General features: G+C 39.7%; 2 protein-coding genes across 3 annotated transcripts in view; both read left to right on the forward strand.

Annotated features, from left to right (window-relative positions):
• Positions 1-18,990, forward strand: part of PGAP1 (post-GPI attachment to proteins inositol deacylase 1) — a 164,333-nt gene that overhangs the window by 107,672 nt on the left and 37,671 nt on the right. The gene's annotated exons all lie outside the window — the stretch shown is intronic.
• The window catches only part of HECW2 (HECT, C2 and WW domain containing E3 ubiquitin protein ligase 2), a 175,702-nt gene that overhangs the window by 17,161 nt on the left and 139,551 nt on the right, over positions 1-18,990 (forward strand). The window contains exon 1 of one of the 2 annotated variants that reach the window (XM_061457059.1): positions 2,783-2,967. The exons of the other annotated variant lie outside the window; for it this stretch is intronic. The gene's annotated coding sequence lies outside the window, so the exon portion shown is untranslated. Of the gene's footprint in view, positions 1-2,782; positions 2,968-18,990 lie in introns of those variants that run through there. 2 annotated transcript variants of the gene reach the window in all.

Raw genomic sequence — 18,990 nt, forward strand, 5'->3', positions numbered from 1 at the left:
ATTTGTATAAGTTTTCCAATTTTTACCCAATAATACCTTTGCCCCAGATATATTTTAGATTTATTTTAAATTTAAAATATTTCTGAGTCTGGAAAGGTGCTATGGTGTGTTGTGCACTGCACCTCTCTTACAGAACCTGAAGGCAGCAGGAATACTCACTTGGGAAAGCTGACTTTGTATGAGTCTCTGTTATTCTGGTTTCTCTTGTATTAACTTTTTGTCAAAGGAGAGATGAGGTGGACCAGGTGTGTGTGTGTAAGTAACAGAATTGGAAAGAGGAGAAAAGACAGTTGTTTGCTTCAGGAAAACAGTCTGGTTTTCTCTATTTTGGAGTCTGTTGAAGGTTAAATACACATTGCCTCAGGACATGGCTCTGAAAAGTTAGCCTGTTCCTTATTAGCTTAGTGTCTGTAGGTGTGGAAGCACCCATGAAAACAGACATAGCAATTCCTCTGTGAAATGTCTTTGTTTTCGAGTGTGTACACAACTCTATGCAGTTACAGCCACAGTCACATCTGGGGAACATAGAACAGAATCCTAAATCATACCAAAGACAGCGCAGCTGTTAATAAGGAACTGTGGATGTAACCTCACATGTGATGTGAATATATCAGAAATAAAAGCACAGAAATGAACAGTTTTGTAATTACTCTAAAGCAGTAGTGCTGATTTCCTACAAATACTTCCGATTATACTGTTGTTGTGATCGCTTCCACTTATGTCTTGGAGAAAGTCGAGAGGATTTAAAGCTTCGTATGAATTAACATTTTTGCTCAGTGGAAATAGGATTCTTCTAGCATGGGTGCAAGAACATTCTCAAAACACATTTTGAGGGAAACATGAAAATCCAGTGTATCATTTACATAGTTTTTTAAATTGACAGATGAGAAATCTTAATTTAGTCTGCACTTGTGTCACACCGTCAAAGGGCTTTTGCAGCTTCCAGATCCACTGAGAATAATTCATTAACTAGTGGTTTTCATCTTCTCAGTTTCTCATCTTCTCATCATAAAAATGTCAGGATAACCAAAACCAAAGCACAAATAATTATAAATGTTATGAAAGTCTTGGCATTACACATCCTTCTTTTTCTTTTCATCTTGTTTCACAAAGCAAAAGAGGCATTATATTGTCAATGCCAAGGCAAGGTAGTGCCAAAGAGAGAGATGTATGTATCTAACAATGCCCAAGTCACCACTAACCTCTATATGATCATCCAAATCTGAGCCTTTAATGAAGTCCAAACAGATTTATTGCAGTCCTGTGTCAGAGTAGCACTCTTCTAGGTGTAAAGAGTCATGGAAAATACATAGATGACTGATCAGTTACACACTAGGTGTGTTTAAACTATATTGTGTGTGCCAACCTGTGCAAGTCCCAGAAAAGAACTGAAAAAAGGGTTTAAAGCTTTGGATAGATGAAAGTGTTGATTTCATAGCTTGCCCTACTTTGGAATACAGCCACATACACTTGTATCTGGAGCAGTTTGTCTGGTATCATACAGCAGGGCTGAATGGGAAATTCCCTCCTGCTGAAGCTGGACAAAAGTGCTGCAGGCTTCAATACAGAAAGGATTTCAAGCCCAGGGCTTTGAGCATATGCTGTAAGCTATACAAAATTTACTTTGTATTTTGATACACATTAATTTCATATAGTTGTCAACTGTTTGTTCAGAAGAAATGGTGTCTACAGAAACCTATTTTGTTGCCCATATATTGGTAGCTACATATAATTTAGAAACCAGATGTAGGATACCAAATAGTTAGGACGGATGTGCTCCTTGCTTGTGGGAAGATTTTGCCTTCATGTGACTCAGAAAAGAAAACAAAGCATGAGGTATTGCCTCATAGTAATAACCAGGACCTGGATTATATAAGAGTAAGTACAATGTGCACATTTTTAAGGCCATTGGCATTACTGTGTTTTTGTTTGTTGGTCTGGGATTCTGCAGTGTTTTGTGTCACTGGTCCTCTGGTAATTACTGCGTGTATTTTAAATTTTCAGTTAATTTAAATTTTTTTTTTTTTTTTTTTTTGCAACCACGTTTTCCTACGAAAACATTCCTGCGTCCATTATGATAGACAAAGCGCAAGTAAAATTGCAGGAAAAGTAGCAAACGTGGAGCCGATTTCACCTAACTGTTTTCTAACGGACAGGGTAACTGACACAGACTATGATAGAGGCTGGCTCATATTCACGTTGATGACACTGATAACTGTCAGAGCGAATAACTGCATGTGAATTAAACAAAGAAACTGGCATTTCAAAGCACATTTCAGCGGTGCTTTCTCATCGACAGCGATTAACGTGCAGCGGCTGCAGGACCGTCTGCCCCCCGATCCGCACGGCGAAGGCTTTTCACCAGCCTGACCGGATTTACCCACTTCGGGTGCTCGGGCCGGGGCTCGCCGGGCAGGTCCTTGGTTCCCCGCAGCCCGCTCTGGAGGCGGGGCCCGAGCAGCGGCCTGTCGCGGGGCGGACGACATCCCGCAGCCCCCTCCCCCTGTCAGCGGGTCGGCCGCGTCCCCCGCGGGTGTGCGTGGGGGAGCGGCTTTGTTACCGGCTGCCCGGGGGGAGCTGCCAGCCCCCGGCGCCGCCCAGGCCCGCGGGGCTGCGGCCTCGGCCCCGGCTCCCCCAGCTGCCTGTGTCCCGCCGCTCTGCCGGTGACTGAGGGGAAGATGCCGGCGGCGAGGCGGAGGCTGGCGCAGGGGTTGTTGCGGGCCCAGCCCCGGCGCTGAGGCGGCGCGAGGGCGGGGGGCGGTGCGGGCGCCCTTGCGCGGAGAGGCGCTCTCCCCGCCGTGGGCGCGGAGGGGCTGCCGCCGCCACCGGCGGGAGCCGCCTGCCGCAAGGACGGGGTGACTCCGGCCGCCGCCCGGCTCCGCAGCGGCAAGGCACGGCACAGCGGGGGAGCCGCCCTCTCCGGAGCCCCGCTGTGGGGCGCGGAGCCGCAGTGCGCGCCTCTGCGAGGTGAGTGGGCGCCCGTGCCGGGGGGACCGCCCGCGGGGGCGAGGGACGTGGTCGAGTTGGAGGGGCGGTCGGGGGCAGGCGGCAGTACACGGGAGGCACCGGGCCGCGGCGGGGCCGGCACGGGGCTTCCTACGAGCGGCGGCGGTGCCGTGGCAGGTGCGACTCCCCCGGCCCCCGCCCGCGGTATCCCCGGAGCTCGGATCGGGCTCCGCGCTTTGCGGGCCGGGCCCCCGCTGCCCCCGCTCCGGCGCCCGCGTCGCCTGCCCCGTCAATGCGGGAGGCTCGGGCGACTTCGGGCAGCGGGCTGACGCGGAGCCCACAGGACGCCACTTGGCTTTATTTTAATCGCTTTTGGGCGATTTAATTATAACTCGTTTCCTGCCCGGGGAATGCGTTCGGCACTTGGTGCGCCGCGTTTCTTTCCTCCGCTCTGTTCCCTCGCCATTTAGTGTATTTATTTATTTATACATAGGGCTGTTCTCCAGATTTCATATAGTAGTGTCCGTGGTGGGCAGGAAAGATCGCTGCAGATTTCAAGCATGTTGTTTTCAAAACAGCGGGGTTTAATGTGTGTTTCTGTTCTTGTGTGCACGAAATACAGCACGACAGCGGGGGGAAAAGTCGGCATAGGTTCATATTCTAACCATTCTCTGCATTGTTTGTTGATGCGGAGATATTTTCTTTTCCGTAGTATACTTGTTTTATTTTTCTCTTAACCTTTTCTGTCACTACAAACCATAAGGGTATTCAGAAACATCATTCTTTTTCTGGGACTGTGTGATATCAAAATAAAGGGAGCGTGGTGTATGTGGATGGTAATAGTTACATAATTTATTATCTCTTATTTTGTTGCTGGATATATGTCAGGAGCATGGGGAGAGTATTTATAACATCTTCTTTTTTTCCTTTCTGGGATGCTGTGTGAGGGAGACTTTGCACTACACTACATTGCACTGGAATGTTTGTCAGGAATTCAGCCCTGAATCCCTCCTGTATCCAAAATCCCAGCAGGGGCCTTACCTTGCTTTACACCATGAATGTCCACTGCTGCTTCTTGTACTCTCAAAAACTTCTTGTGTACATTTATTTTCTTCTTCCTCCAACAATTATTTCAGTACAAATATTTCAGTAGTGATTACTCCCAGTACTGAAGAATGGAAAGAAATCTATATCATGAATGCAGGTGAGCAGTTTGCCCAGTTCTTAGACTCCTTTGTAAGAATTTTCTGTCTGAGATGATCGTTGGTTGCAGCTTTAGGCCATAAGGCATGATGTCATTATTAGCATATGAAAGGAACAAACCTAATGCTGCCTTTCAATGACCTGCTGTTCAGGCTCTACATTTCCCAAAATGTGGATGCTTCCATGTCAGCTGGAGGTGGGAGAGCGGATGTTAGACACTAGTCCATGTGTACCTATCTTTCTATTCTTATTTGGATCTTATGCTGGAATTTAAACATATCACCTTAAAAAGGGCTCTGAGATTACAAAGAGCTCGTATGGTTGACTGGAGACCATTTTTAAAGTTATGCTTGGTAGCAGTTTTACTTCACAGAACTAGTTGCAAAGCCTTCCTTCCGTTCATCTGTCTTCATAAACAGCCTTCTGGTGATGCCAGTGCAAGCTCAGAGTGTGTCTTTCAGTCTTGTTGGCATTATGGGATTGGTCTGGTTTGGAGCATTTGCCAGTCTCCTTAAGGACCTCCTGCCTTCTTTAACGACCTGTTTACTATCTTGCTACTTATTTTTAAAGTCAGTGTAGCTAATGGGCGATTCTATTTGTGTTACACTTTCAGTGCTTTTTCAAACCTGGTAGAATTTACAGTGTTATACCTTTAAGAAGCCCTATGATAGTACAGTGGCTGGCGGCTAGAAATAACATGCTGTTTTGTCAGATCTCCTGAGAAGAAATTGAATGAATTTTGTGTTGCCGTCTGTATAAGATTAACTAGTAATGTAAAAATTTAACTCCTTTCTCTCCCTCCCCCCACCCCTCCAGTTTGCCGGTATGCTTTAAACTGCAGCTAAAACACCCGTATGTTGCAAAATAAGGGGGCTTTCTGCATATGGGACTTAATTATTCCAGAATGCAATCTGCTGATTAAGTCTAACTCCTCTTCCATTTTTTTCTTTTAATCCAGCTTGGCATTTTGTTTTTTAAAAAACATTCCTTTAGTCAGACAGGGTGCTCAGGGAATTGCATTTACTTCATTGGCTGACATATACTGATACAAGAGAGATGGTGACAAAACACCTATTTGGGGTCATGTTACTTAATCATTGAAAATGAGATGTAAATATGTGCTTGAAATTAAATAGCGTGTCCAAAACCCCTTGTTTGAGACTGTATTCAACAATGCTGCCTTTCATAGTATGGGATGCTCTGAGTAGTTGAGTCTAATTTTGATTGATCCTGCTCTCATCATGCATGGCACAGTCATAGCCTTTGTCTTCACATTTTCCCTTGCTGATATTTTGGTTATATTACAATGAGGCAGAGGCTGAGTGAAGTTACTCGCTCACCAGTAAGAAGAGTATTAATCTAATTGCCCAACAGGTGGAACCAAATTGAATGTTTCATATAGAAGCCCTCCAACCTGAAAGGAAAGGACATGCACTCTTACACTTGTGAGCCTGTGTTTTGGCACTTTGAAGCTAATGGCAGTATATGAGGTGTTTATCTAATTGTACCTGGGCCTTTTGCAAGGTGAGAGTGGGATTGACTATTATTGTTACAAATTATTTTGATATGAGTTTAGTATCTAAGAAAAGTTCCATGTAATTTCCATTTGAAATGGAAGTAAACTGTGCACAGTTTCTACAGATAGTGATGCAGGGCCTCTGTGGTATTCCTCTGCACAGGCTGGAATGTCAGCGATACTGAAAGTTGAAAATGCCCGTTTCTCTGGCAGTAACATTGGCAGTGGTGATAAAGCTTTATGCAGCATGGATCTGTGTTGCAAGGTTACCTCTTCATGGGATGAGATGTAGGATGTGATCCTAGAATATTGTAGTACTTTTAGAAGAGTTCAAGTAACACTTTCTAATTTTATTTTACTTTTTTTTGATTACAGAAATGTGAACATCAGTGCTTCAAACCTTTATCTTTTCTTAAAACTGATTGTATACTGGGTGAAAGTAGGACAGGAGTTGCATGCTCTCTTATGATCATCTTGATAAAACTTCTGAACAGTTTTGTAAGAGACTACAGGCAGATTGTGAATTGTGCAAGCCCTGGACTGTTAGTTCGAGGTCTGGTCAGTCACATTACAACTGTGCATGTTCCAGTCTTCCAACACTGAACAATTCCATTACTTGCTTTGATAATGTTGGCATTAGGTTTCCAAGTTCTGCTGACAGGATGTATATGAATTTAGATTTCAAGGCAAATAGCTAGTCAGTGCCTTCATAACTTTGTCTTATTTGTGGAGAGTTGTTCCTTCTCATGATTCCCTCTCGTACTGGGGAGAAAACTGGAAGTGTCTGAGGCTAAATCTAGTTTGAATGCACAGAGTTATGACTCCTATATTGATTGTGCCAGTATTTTGTGTTACATTTACACAGTTTTGTGTCACAACCATGTTTTTTTTTTTATGATTGAAGACAACTGATCTGCTGATACCAGTTGCTTAATGGACAATAATACTTGTATTTTGTAATTTGCGTTGTAAATTTGCCCTGAAGTATGCAGTTTTGGAAAAAAAAAAGTAATGATAATAACTACATTTGAAATACAGCTTTGAAAGATGAAAAGAAAATTTTGAAAGAGGGTCTGTTCTTTGAAGTGTAGTCATCAACCTTTGTACATGACACAATTGCAGCTTGTGTGTGTCATGAAATGAATTTGAAATAGAAATGTGAACCCAGCATTATTTGTCCAAAAAACCCAATTAGTACAGTTAAACCAAACTTAATGGTTGAAATAGTACACTGTTTGTCCTGTAGAATTAAGGAAGTATCTGAAAGTGGATGGTTGAGCTCATCTGAGCTGTTTGTTTTTTTTTGGATTAAGGAGTCATTGTGACATAATTCATAGCTTGGGGGTTTGTTCTTTGTATTAGCACTGGAAATGAAAAAAAATATTGGAAATAAATAACGTGATCTTAAAAAAACCCTAAACCAAAAAAAAACTTGAACTGTCAAGCTTGTGTTCCTTGATGCTGGCATGCAGCAAACCATGAGATGAGAGGACAGACTGGGGGGTTGTTCAGATAGTGTTCTGGTTCAGATTTCTTATTTCAGAATGCCTCTACTCATTTGGGAAGCTGTATATACACACGTATAATTAGACTTGTGGGCTTTTAGTCAGAAAAACTGTAATAACACTGTCAATATCCCTCGTATTGACCACCAGGGAAAGATATTAGGTAACAAAAATTTACATTTCAATAATAAGCCCACCTAAATATTGCATGGAGGACAGTCAGATGTGTTTTGTTAAGTGCTATGGTGGCCAGGATCCATTGGCTAGGATCCACTTGGAAAGTCAGATTAAAAGTTTCTGTGCTTGACAAATACAATGTCATTAGCTTAAAAATTCCCTAAAGGCTGGGACTGTAATTAGATGAGCCCAAAGCATGCAGTAGCAAAATTAATTTTCTTCCAGGAATGACCAGCAGCATCTTTTAAAAGAGAAAACATTGACTGTTTCTTGTTGGATAGAGTAACCACAGCAAGAAGGAAGAGTTTGCCAGGAATGCCTGTGATGGCTGAAGCCACAGCACCTTATGGTGAGTGGTGTGGGTCAGCTGCATTCTGGTGGGAAGCAGTGAGGTCTGCGAGGATCCTGCTGAAGGAACACTCAAAAGTGGTCATCTGTTTGGTGCCCCCCATCAAGAGCTTCACTGTATTGGATACTACACATGCTGAGTAGTGGCAAAATAGCAATAAAAATTTACAAAACCAGCAACTTCATTTGGATCCTGATTGTCACAAAAAGGCATATAGAATCATAGGATAGTTAGGGTTGGAAAGAACATTAAGATCATCTAGTTCCATTCCCCATGGCATGGGCAGGTATGATTCCTTCACTTTGTGATTCCTTCACTTTGCTCTTTCAAGAGCATGTGAACTTCATTGTGCTAGGTTACAATGTTTCAGCTTCAAAGGGTGTGCTTTTTAAACTGTGTGTTTCTTTATTTAAGGAGCACTTTAAAAACAGCTCATCTGCTTGATTGATCTTGTTATTCTTCTGGTACATTACTAATTTGAGTTTGTTTTGAGCTGGTAGTTTGATGAAAGAATTATTTCTCCCACTAGAAATAACAAAAAGTAGAGACTGTAAACTTATCATCTCTTCAAAACGTAGCCATAGCTACATAAAAAGTATAATTTATGCTTCTTGAGTCATTGCTCTAATAAAAATGTCTACATTGTCTTCATGAACATAAATATTGTTGTCAAGGAAATAATTTCCCAAATACTTGTATGGCATGGGAAAACGGGAAAATTACAAATGTGGTGGGCTCTCTGAGACTTGCAAAACCTTCATTGAGGTAAGTAAGGCTGCGGCTGTGCCCGCTGTGTGAGCAGGCTTAGAGCCTGAACTTGAGCGCTGTCCCAGGTTTGTGGCACTGAGGAATTGTTGGTGGGCTCCTTGGCATGCTTTTGGCCAGCGTCAGCAGTGTCCAAATGAGGCACAGCTCAGGGAAAGCCATGGACCAGAGACTATCCCAAAATGGACTGGAAAAGACAGCTCCATTTTGTGAGAGAAGAGCATTTAGCAAGTGTGTTTCACTGTATGCTTCAGCATCTGTTTCCTGGCCTGTTCTGCTTATGAGTGCAGATGTAGTCTTTAAGATGCTGCTGCATGTTTTTAGATAAGAAAAAGCTCCAGTTGTGTGCAGTTTTCCTAGAGAAAAACAAGAAGCCAATCATTTATGAGAACACTTAAGAAAGCTTATTGCTTCGTATTTGTGTGTCTGTATTAAAAAAATACACACACATAACACACGTTATTTCATCTCCAGCTAGCTTCTTATTCTTTGAATAATGCCATGTTGGGTGATGTCGATATCTTCCCAAAATGCTTTTAGGGTCTTGTAAGCAAGTGTAGCAAAGTATCAGAGCTAGAATAAGTGTCAGAGTTCTTGGTTGTCTTACACGGTGTTTTTGCCTCAAATGTTCACCTGATAATTTCCCAGTGTGTAGATATGACACCACTTCTCTGTTTCATTTCCTAAAAAGTGTTCTGACTTTCTTAGAATAAAATAACTTCCAGCAGAATACAATTTAGGCTTACCTCAGTGTTTATATTATATTCTGTTAAGCGTGTGCTATGAAGTTGTTCCGAACTTGGATAAGTATGTGTTACATTGGACTGTTAAGTGTGACAGGTTGGTAATTTTCATAATGAAGCTATTGGTTAATGTAGAGAGCCACTGTAAACAACGTGGTGCTGCTGCTCAACAGTTGTAAGTTGTTCTCCTCCTTAATGTTCCACAGAGATCTGACAGTTACCACTTCCTGCCTTAGTTCAGTGTCACACGTTTAGTTACACTGAACAGTTTGAATTGCTTTATGCATACTTTCTAATAAATAGGTAAATAAAGCCAAGTTCTCAGACCTGATATTCTAAGAGGTGGACTGATCGCTGATTTTTACCCTTATTTTCTTTAATTGCATTTGGTAGGTGGTTCTTGTTTGTTTACTGTAGGTGTGTGTTAGTTTTGCCTTGTAGTCTTAAAAATACTAATTTCCAGTGAGATCCTGGGTTTTTAAAACTGACTCACTGTTTTGGAAGAAATCTTTCTTTTATGTTGTTTAATTTCCTCAATACTGATAATGACTGTGTGCAAAGGCATAGACTTAAGTAGTGAGTTTCTAGCTGAAGTAAGTTAATAGGTAAAAGGCCTTGGCTTAGATATACTGCAGAGAAGTCTGGTTTTGACTCACATTTTCTCATTATGAGAAGATAAATCACTAACTAAAACAATTAACTGCCCAGGCTCTAAGGACATGAAGTCAGGAGGGTTTTAAAGTTTGCTTATGCAAGCCTCTTTTTTGCTTATGCAAGCCTCTTCTAAAGCTTGCTTATGCTTATCTCAGTTTGTAAGGAGTCTGAGGTATTACAGATGCGAGTAGCATGTTCAACACCTCTTGGCGTAAGCTTCATCAATTGTCAGCTGTGTGGAGACAGCCCTTTATTAACAGTTAAAAAACAGCTACCAAGTTTTGGTTCTTTCTTCTGTAGATAAATTTATTTCCATTACATTTCTTGATTGTAAGTGGGTGGGGTAAATAAAGTCAATATAAGGAGGACTAGTGCATGTATTTAATTTGTCTTTTTATTTTAATGGGAGAACTACCATGTGTTGGCACAAAAAAAAAAAAACCTTTGTTTTAATCTTATGGCTTTTTTTTTGTTTTAAAATGTAAATTTACGCTGCTGATTTTTCAAGTGACACGGTCTATTTTGAATCTGTTCATAGAAGAAAATGTAAATCTCGGGTCTTGTGCATGTTCCTGTGTCTCCTTTTCAAGGTTTATGGTGGTGTTGTCACCATGTGAATGATTTTCTTTCCAATGCTTTGATAAAAATCCTTCCAAATGAAGGGGAGACTGCCGTGGGGGAACAAAACACAAGCATTGATAAACTCTCAAGTACTCAGTCAGGAAAAACAGAAATACTTTTCCTCAAATCTTTCTTCTGTGTAATTTCTTCTTTTCTTTTCTTTAGCGAGGTTCTAATACATGGAAGGTTTTCTGGCAGCTTAATGCGATTTTTAAATCAGTGACGTCACTTTATTAAGGCATAAGACAGTGTGGGCTATCGGTATATTAAACAAAGACTTCAACTAAAATATGCATTGGTTAACCACATGTGAAACATTTTTAAACAGAACAGAAACATTCTTTATGAAGTATAGATGATGAGGAGTTTCAAATGCCTTAGGATTAAGAGAAGCCTGGAACAAGTCATCTCTCCAAACTTCATTTCCAAAGGAAAAGCATATTGACGTAGTGTTTTAGCTGATTATGTATCATTTGGAAAACAAAAAGCAGGATTGAAAGAGTAAAGGGTTTAGCTTTCTTGTGAGTATGCTTCATGACTTGTGGGGTAGGCTGCAAGTCAGCTGCAAGCAGGCTTTATTTGTCAAATCATTATTTTGATCTTAGTTCGCAGCTCTGATATAGGTTGAATAATATTTACTCCTGTAAGTACCCCCATGAAAAATCAATATCATATAATCATAGAATCATAGAATAGTTAGGGTTGGAAAGGACCTTAAGATCATCTAGTTCCAACCCCCCTGCCGTGAGCAGGGACACTTTATGCTAAATCATATCACCCAAGGCCTCGTCCAGCCTGGTCTTGAACACTGCCAGGGATGGCCCTTGTTAGTACAGAAACAGTTGTGAAGTCCCTGCACCTGCAGTCGTGACAGCAGCAGGGGCAGGATGATTAGGATCCATACAGTATCATGGCAGATTCTCATTATGTGGCTTATCCTGTTCTTCTTCTATACAAAATACATTTAAAATTTAAATCTCTTTCATTACCTCTTGGGAAATGGGTAATTAAATCTTTTACTTTCAGATTGACAACCTAAGTCCAGTGCAGATTGTTGAAGCCTAGAAATTGTGTTATCTAAGGGTTGAAAAGTTAAGGGTGGTTTTGCATCCTATGGAGAATAATTGAGTATTCTCAACTGAGTTCTATACTTAATGATTTGCATATGGAAAGCTGGTCTTATGTGTCACACTACTGTTATCTTTTGAATGTTTTCAAACTTACTGAGATTTACTGAAAAAGGAGACACTTGCAGGCCTGATTCCAGGAGATAAAATGGGCATAACACTTAATTGGCTACTGTGATTTACACTTCTTCTAGCAGGCCAAGTACAGCTTAAATTGTTAAGTGGATTAACAGAGTGTTATCTGCTTTGATTGGTGTATCTGCTCAGTTTTTCCTTCAATCTGTGCCATGTACTAAGAAACTAGTTTAAAAATCCAGTGAAATGTAGTTTACTACAGGAAAATAGCATAGTACCTCATGATACAGTCACATTTCCCATATATGGGGAAAAAGTTTTCTTGTATGAATATCCTACTTTCCATATACTCACTGGATACCTCTATTACTGCACATACTCTCTCATCTTTATAAAACCTTAGGTAGATAGTCTAAGTAAACTTCATTCAATATCCTTTGTCTCATTAAAATAGAAATGTCATCATACTTCGCATTTTTGTAGCTCTTCACTTGAAAGTTCAGTTCTTCTTGTTGTTAAATTGAAAGTTGAATTAAAAATATTCCATATGTGATCTCCAGCGCATGAATGTTTGAAGCTGTAGTTAGGTGCTATAGTCACATTTTCATCTGCAGGTAATATTTTACTTATCTATAGTTTGGATTAAATAGCGTGGTTAGAAATCTTACCAAGGTGAACAGAGTATCACCTATTTTACAGTTAACAGGAACTGAATGTGTAAGAGTGCAAACTGTCTGCTTTTTTTTTTTTTTTTTTGTACAGAAATACAGAGTATATTTAAGTATTTATCCATTATCTATACATGGAAAGGACCCAAGGAATTAAGAGTTACAAGTATTTGTAGCACTGCTTCAGTCAGACCATGCAGGAAAAAAAATTCTATAGGCATTTGAATAATGAGTTGGAGTGCAAATTGTTCCATAGGTGTGCTGTTCTGGCACAATGCAGTTAGCAAAACCCAGGAGTAATGCTGAAATAATTGGGGATAAAATGCTTCTGGTTGTAAGGATTCAGCTATGGAACAATCTCCCAGATCAGTGAAATCTGAACTCCTGCAAGTGCTTCCAGACTTCTGGTTTTGAGAAAGCCCTTTCATGGCAAGTGATACTCCAATGTGAAAAGTTTCCTCTTTCCACCCTTACCTTGCTTTCAAAAAGCATTTAATAATAAATGCTACCCTAAGCAGTGCTTTTGTGTTTTAAATGTGACAAGTCTGTTAAAGATTAAATCCATTCAATCTGTTAAGGACTTCTCTATTGCTTCTGATTTACAGTCACTGTAATATTGGTCTTGGTGGTGGTATAAAACCCAAGAATAGAGAATACATCCTCCTGTTTGCATTTGAAACTTAGGACAGAAAAGTAATGCATCCCCAAACCACTGTCAAGCTTCATAAGCATCATACCTTCATAGAAATAATGTTCAATAAAGAGTTATGCCTGACTTACCCTCCAGTTCTTGAGTGATAGTTCAACCATTATGGAATTGATTATTTTAAATTCAACTTGCATAATGTAAAAGTCCAAGTGATTCTATGTTATATCAGATGATAAGATTCTTTCCCCACTGTTATCATTAGTGTGTATTTAATGTGGCTTTTTAATTATAAAACCACAGAACGTTAATCAGTTTAACCACAGAACAGAAGCATAGGAATATATATTCTGAAATGTCTCATATCCATTATCTTTAAATTATTCTTTTGATTCCTTTCTTAGAAGTTTTCCTATCTTATCATCCTCTGTGTCCCAAAGCACTTTCTCTTCTGATTTCCTTCCGTCACTAATTTCAGTCTCTCTCTCTCTTAGTTCTGTCTTCAGGCACCTCTGCAGTTCTTGTGTCATTCTCATAGCTCCCCAGACAACTGATAGTTTTGGATCTCTGTAGTTTTCTGCATATGCATTCATTCTTATGGTTTCTTGGTCATCTTTTTCTTTCTTGTCCTCTCTGGTTTAGTAAGGATGGGAGCCTGAAGTTTGATTACCCTTGTGTAGGGTAACAGGAAAAAAAGGTTTTTTAAAAGGGCATATTTTAGGTGTTGGGAATGGCTCTGGAGATAGCCATACTGGCTAACCATGGGACTGGCAAAATGGAAATTGAAAGAGGGTTGTGCCCAGAAAACAGGGGATGTGATTAGATTTAGCTCCCTCTCCCCTCTGCCTGGGCTGCAGCAGGTGCCTTGGGTCACATTTTTTATCAGTTGCTGAACTGTGCCACTGCTCTAATTTTTCTGAAAGATAACTGCACCTCAGAGACTGAAAGTCCTTGATGTCAAATTTTGTCCCATGTGCAAAGAAAGGGTGGCACATACTAGCTTTCCTTCATGGAAGAGGAGGATGCTATCATCCAAAAGGTGCAATGAGGCAAATGGAGCAAAGAGCGATCGTGATCAGTCTGAAAACTCATTTGCTGCAGGCATGCGTATGGGTTTTTATCAGTTAGAGTGAGTTTTATTGTGTTTTTTATAGAACTTAGCCATAAAAGATTAAGGTTAGTACACAGAATTTTTTTAGTCTCTTAAAAAAGTTAAAAATATATTGGCATGCCCACACACAGAGCACTAATTTTAGGTTAAGGTTTTTTTAGCCAAGTCATGAAATTGTTAGAGCCATTTCTGAGCTGAGAACAGATTTGTAACATCTACAAGCATCAGTCTAGAACTGATACATGATGCTTTATTAGGATTATTGGTGATTTAATCAGAAGTCAGGCGTATGAGTTATAAGTAAATGTGATTTATTTGTTTTTTAGATCTCTAAAGTAGCTTTCTCCTATCATATTAGGGGTCATGAGGAACAGGACCAGGGCCTTGACATGAAACTTATAGAGTATAGGGAACCTGCTGTGTAACTCAGATTTGCTTCTGTTGCTGATGGTGAAAGAGCTGGCTGATGGGTGGGGAGTGTTTCTCAATATATTTGGGATCTGGGAAATATAAAAATAAATGAATGGGAGGAAGATAATTTTGAAAACATAGTTCAACAAAATGGATTGTATCATGAAGATTAAAGAATAGCACATCAGAGCATCAGGCTTATTGAAAGGGTAGCAGTTTAAGCAAATGGAGTTTGTTGCAAGCCTTAACAAATCTGTATGTTTTGTTTTGTTTTCATGAAAATCCTGGAGTGCAAGCTAGTGTTAGAGAAACAAATATTGTATGTTTTATTGTTTAGGAAGTGGAAGCTGCCATCATTCTGACAAGTGAATGGAAAGTTGTCAGGTTTGTGGTTCGGAAAGGGTCTCTGAGATACCATTGTCTTGAAACTCTTAACAGTACCAGCCCCCTAGTTACAGTGTCTTACTCTGTTCTTCCCATATTCATTAAACAGCAGGGGTAGCAAGTTTTATTTTTTAGCAGCTGAAGAATATCAGCATCAGAAAAATAGAGACTCAAGTAGCTTTTTCTTTTAGTACAGGATCCAGGAGATTTTATACTTTATATGGAAGGTTAAAATCACAAAAGTATTTTTAAATGTACTGTCTAAATCTGTAGCTATTTCAGAATGACTAAAGTAGACCTAGACAGAAGATGTTAAAAAGTATGGAATAGCTTTAATGAAGCTAAGCTGAGTAGATCTTTTTTTATCTTGTTAGAAAAGGTCAGTGAGAAGATGACAAATACATAACAAATCATCGAAAATACAGAGAAACTGAATAGATGATTCTCTCCCACCCCCCTCATTGTTTCAGATAACGTAGAATGAGAGAGGTGTCTAGCAAAACCGTTATGGAACAAGTTCTAAGAAAGCATAACTAAGTCGTGCTTGTCATAAAATATCATGGGAGCCAAACCCAGATACATTCCATGACTGTAGTATTTGGAAATGGCTGAGAGCAGTGCACAAATGGGGCAAGATTTGGGGGGAGTCGCAGGTGAAAGGTACAGCTAATACTGAGTGAACTGGTAAGAGTGGGTATGTGTGTGTGTGTGGAAATAAACAGGCTTTTGAACACACAAGTCCTTTTCCAGTCTTCAGATAGCAGCACCAATCCTTGAAACTAAATGCACATTGAAAATAAAAGCTGAGTTTAGCTAGTAAGACAAACTTCTTATTACTAGTGAGTTGATTGGGTACATGAGAGAGACAATAAGATCTGGAAGATGCCTGCAGTTTCCTTCCCTTGCTTGCAGACTGAGCTTACCGCTTTATTTGTTGTTAAAGGGAGAAGGATTTACATAATCCTGCTGGTAGCATATTTTAGTTCCCTGCTTTTCTTTTGCTGGTTGCTTTGTGCTTGTTAATATTTCATAAGACTGATATTAGATAATTTAGCACGTGGGGTTTCTTTTAGCTGTTGGCTCTTCACATGGCAGATAACAGGACAGACAACTCTTGTTTTTTGCTGATTATAGAATATATGGGTAGCTGTACAGTTCTATTGTCAATGTGAAAGCATTGAAGGGTACAGGAAATATATGTAATATTTAATAATGATTGTATCTCCAGTAGCATGATTCTTACTGTGTGGTCCTCTGTGCAATTGCAAAGCAGATGGTTCAATAGCCTGATGTTTTGAAAAATATCAAGGAAGATGAGTAGTACTTCACACATACTTGAAACCCATGGTTTCTGCCATGATATAGCATGCAGTGTCCCATGTAATTATGGCTTTGGGGACGTATGGCTGTGCTCAAGGACAGTTGGGAAAAGTGAGGGAAAGGACTGGGGGAAAGGAAGAGGCAGAATTTGGCTGGAAATCAGTGTAACTATTGGTTTCGCAAAGGTACCCTTAAAAACAGGTAAACAAATTGACTGCTGTTGCAGTGAGAACCTTTTATCCATTTTATGCTTTGCTTTCAGTGTGGAGGCTAAATGAGACTTGCTTTGGAAATACTGTTTTATTTCAATGCATTCATGCAGTAATTCTGTGTAAAGGCAGACTTTGCTGCTAGAGAAAAATTTGGGATATAACATCATCACATTTCAGCCCACTTGACAAGTTGCAGGTGGTGCTCTGCTGCTCTTCCAGAAAAGTGACTCATCGCGACCTGCAGCAGGGTTAAGACATGGGTAACCCACACTCTGCTGAGCTTTACTTGAACCAAGGATACATTTGGGGTTTATCCACAATGTTTTCTAGACAGTTAAATACACTCAGTTGTGATTCAGTAAATGTTCTGTTCTGATAGAAGTTCCAAACTTGTTAAAGTGCTCTGGATTCTTTAAGAGAAGTCTCATAAAATGCTTTATATAACTTACTAGGATTGTTTTATGAGGTGTTTCAGGGTAAGGAAAATAGGTGTGAGAAAACCTGTGTGGGGTTAACTGTCTGAGAACAAAAAATAAGTAGCTACTATGTTTGGAAGGAAAAGTAAGTTGGAATAATGTAGCAGTTTTGCACTTGAATTCAGGAAGACTGTTCACTTACTTACAATATGTTTATGGTGTATGCAAAAATTTGCTGTTGGAAGTGGGTGAGAGTTTTTGTAATATTGCAAATTGTCATCACAACAAAAATCTTGCTCTGTTTTTTTCTTACTGGCAAACAAAGCAGTCATAGGATGCTTCTAGTGATTTGAAGGAATAAATGGATTTTTATGTCTGTGCATATACTAGTAGTGCACACCTTGAAGCTTAACCCATATACAGTTGTGGAGATGTGATATATACAGGTAAGTCAGTATGGACCAGCACCCTTACAAGTGCAGGAACAGTGGGAAAGCGGGTCTTGACGGCTGAGATTGTGAGGAAGTGGGAAAGAGACATTGAGTTAAATGGCTTTTTTAAATTAAATTCAAATTTAATAGCCATGTCAAATCACCATTTAGTTTGTTGAAGGGTTCCCATGTTTGTCATCTGTTACTGGCATGTTACCTTTATTTAACAGGCTGAAATAATTAAACAAGGCAATTATTACTCTTCTTTGTTCTAGTTCCTATATTTCTTCATTTCAACTCATGACTTTTAGGAGGCGCAGCACTGCGTAAGTGTTTTCTCTTTCAAAAACAAAGAAAATGGGTCCCATTAAGTAGACGCAACATATTGGTGGTACAAGGTAGCGTGTTTGAATGTTAATGTAAAAGCAGACTGAGTAGAAGAGACTGATTTTTCCATACTGTATTTCTCAGCCTGTCACTGTTGGAGAATGTAGTATTGTCAAGAATCAGTTCTATCAAAGACATTGTGTGCCACTTGATTTCTTACGCCTTTCTGTGATTGAGTTCCATTTCTGTTACTCTGACAATATTCTTCAGTGTTTACTGGAGAATAATGTATTTAAAACTGTTTAACTGTTTTAAATAACCTGATATATATACACTTAGCTTTTCTCTACATTGAGTCCAGTACACAATATTTAAAACCATATTTTCCAGCTTTGGTGGGTCCCTTGAGAAAAAGGTCTACTGTATTTTTGTTTCTTTCTGGTTCTGTAAGTACATGGTCACCCTCCCTTGACTGTGTAATCTATAAATATTCAGTATGTAGCAAAGTTCACATCACTGGCTATGATCGAGAGGCAAATTTGGGCCTTAAATACTTTGTTGGCCTCCAAGGCATTTAGTCTTAATAGAGGTATGGAAAATAGATGCTGGAGTTCATCTAGAATGTGACTGCAACAGGCATGGTTTGGTTTTGCTTGCATAATGTGCACAGTATAAACCATGATCATATTTGAGAAATTAATGCCTTGTTTTAACTTCTTATATCATCTGCACCAGAGCCTAAGCTGACATAACATTGCTGGCTCAAAGACATGACTGTGGTCTTCTTTTTCTTCCAGGGAACACATTAAGTATGTAGGAACACATTGTAACGATAAGAACTTGTGGTGACATCGTGGCTGTACTCAACTTGTAGTTAAATTTTCACATGTGCATAGCAATTCAGGAAAATGTGGATGTGAAATTAAGTCTGTAGGTAGTTCACTATCAGAGGCATGTTTGTATTTAATGTCTTTATAAGGCATTTATGTTAATAATAGTTTTCAGAACAAGAAATTGTAAGGGGGTATTTATATAAAATAATGTTTCTTTTAGAAAATAGACAGAAACGGTTCCATAAACAGCATGGCCATTCAGACTCTGGCTTTTTTCAGGAAAAAATTGGTTTTAATTCTAGCAACCAGATTTGTAGGGCTATGTAATTGAACTTTGTTTCATCAAATGAAAGCAGTCTTAAACAGCATTTAAATACATTTCTGATATAACTGATCTTCAGGCACAAGAGAGGAACTGTAAAGCAAAAGTTAAATTTCATGCATGATTCTGATAGAAAGGTATTTAGACACTGACAGGGTATTGCACTCTTAATTGTGAACCCTGTCTCTTGACTTTTTCCCCTCATTTTCTTATGCACCTTGCAGCCGA

This window comes from Pezoporus flaviventris, unplaced genomic scaffold, assembly GCF_033815535.1.
Source record: "Pezoporus flaviventris isolate CSIRO_AGI_PZ_B2104156 unplaced genomic scaffold, CSIRO_AGI_Pfla_v1 ptg000001l, whole genome shotgun sequence".
Taxonomy (NCBI): Eukaryota; Metazoa; Chordata; class Aves; order Psittaciformes; family Psittacidae; genus Pezoporus; species Pezoporus flaviventris.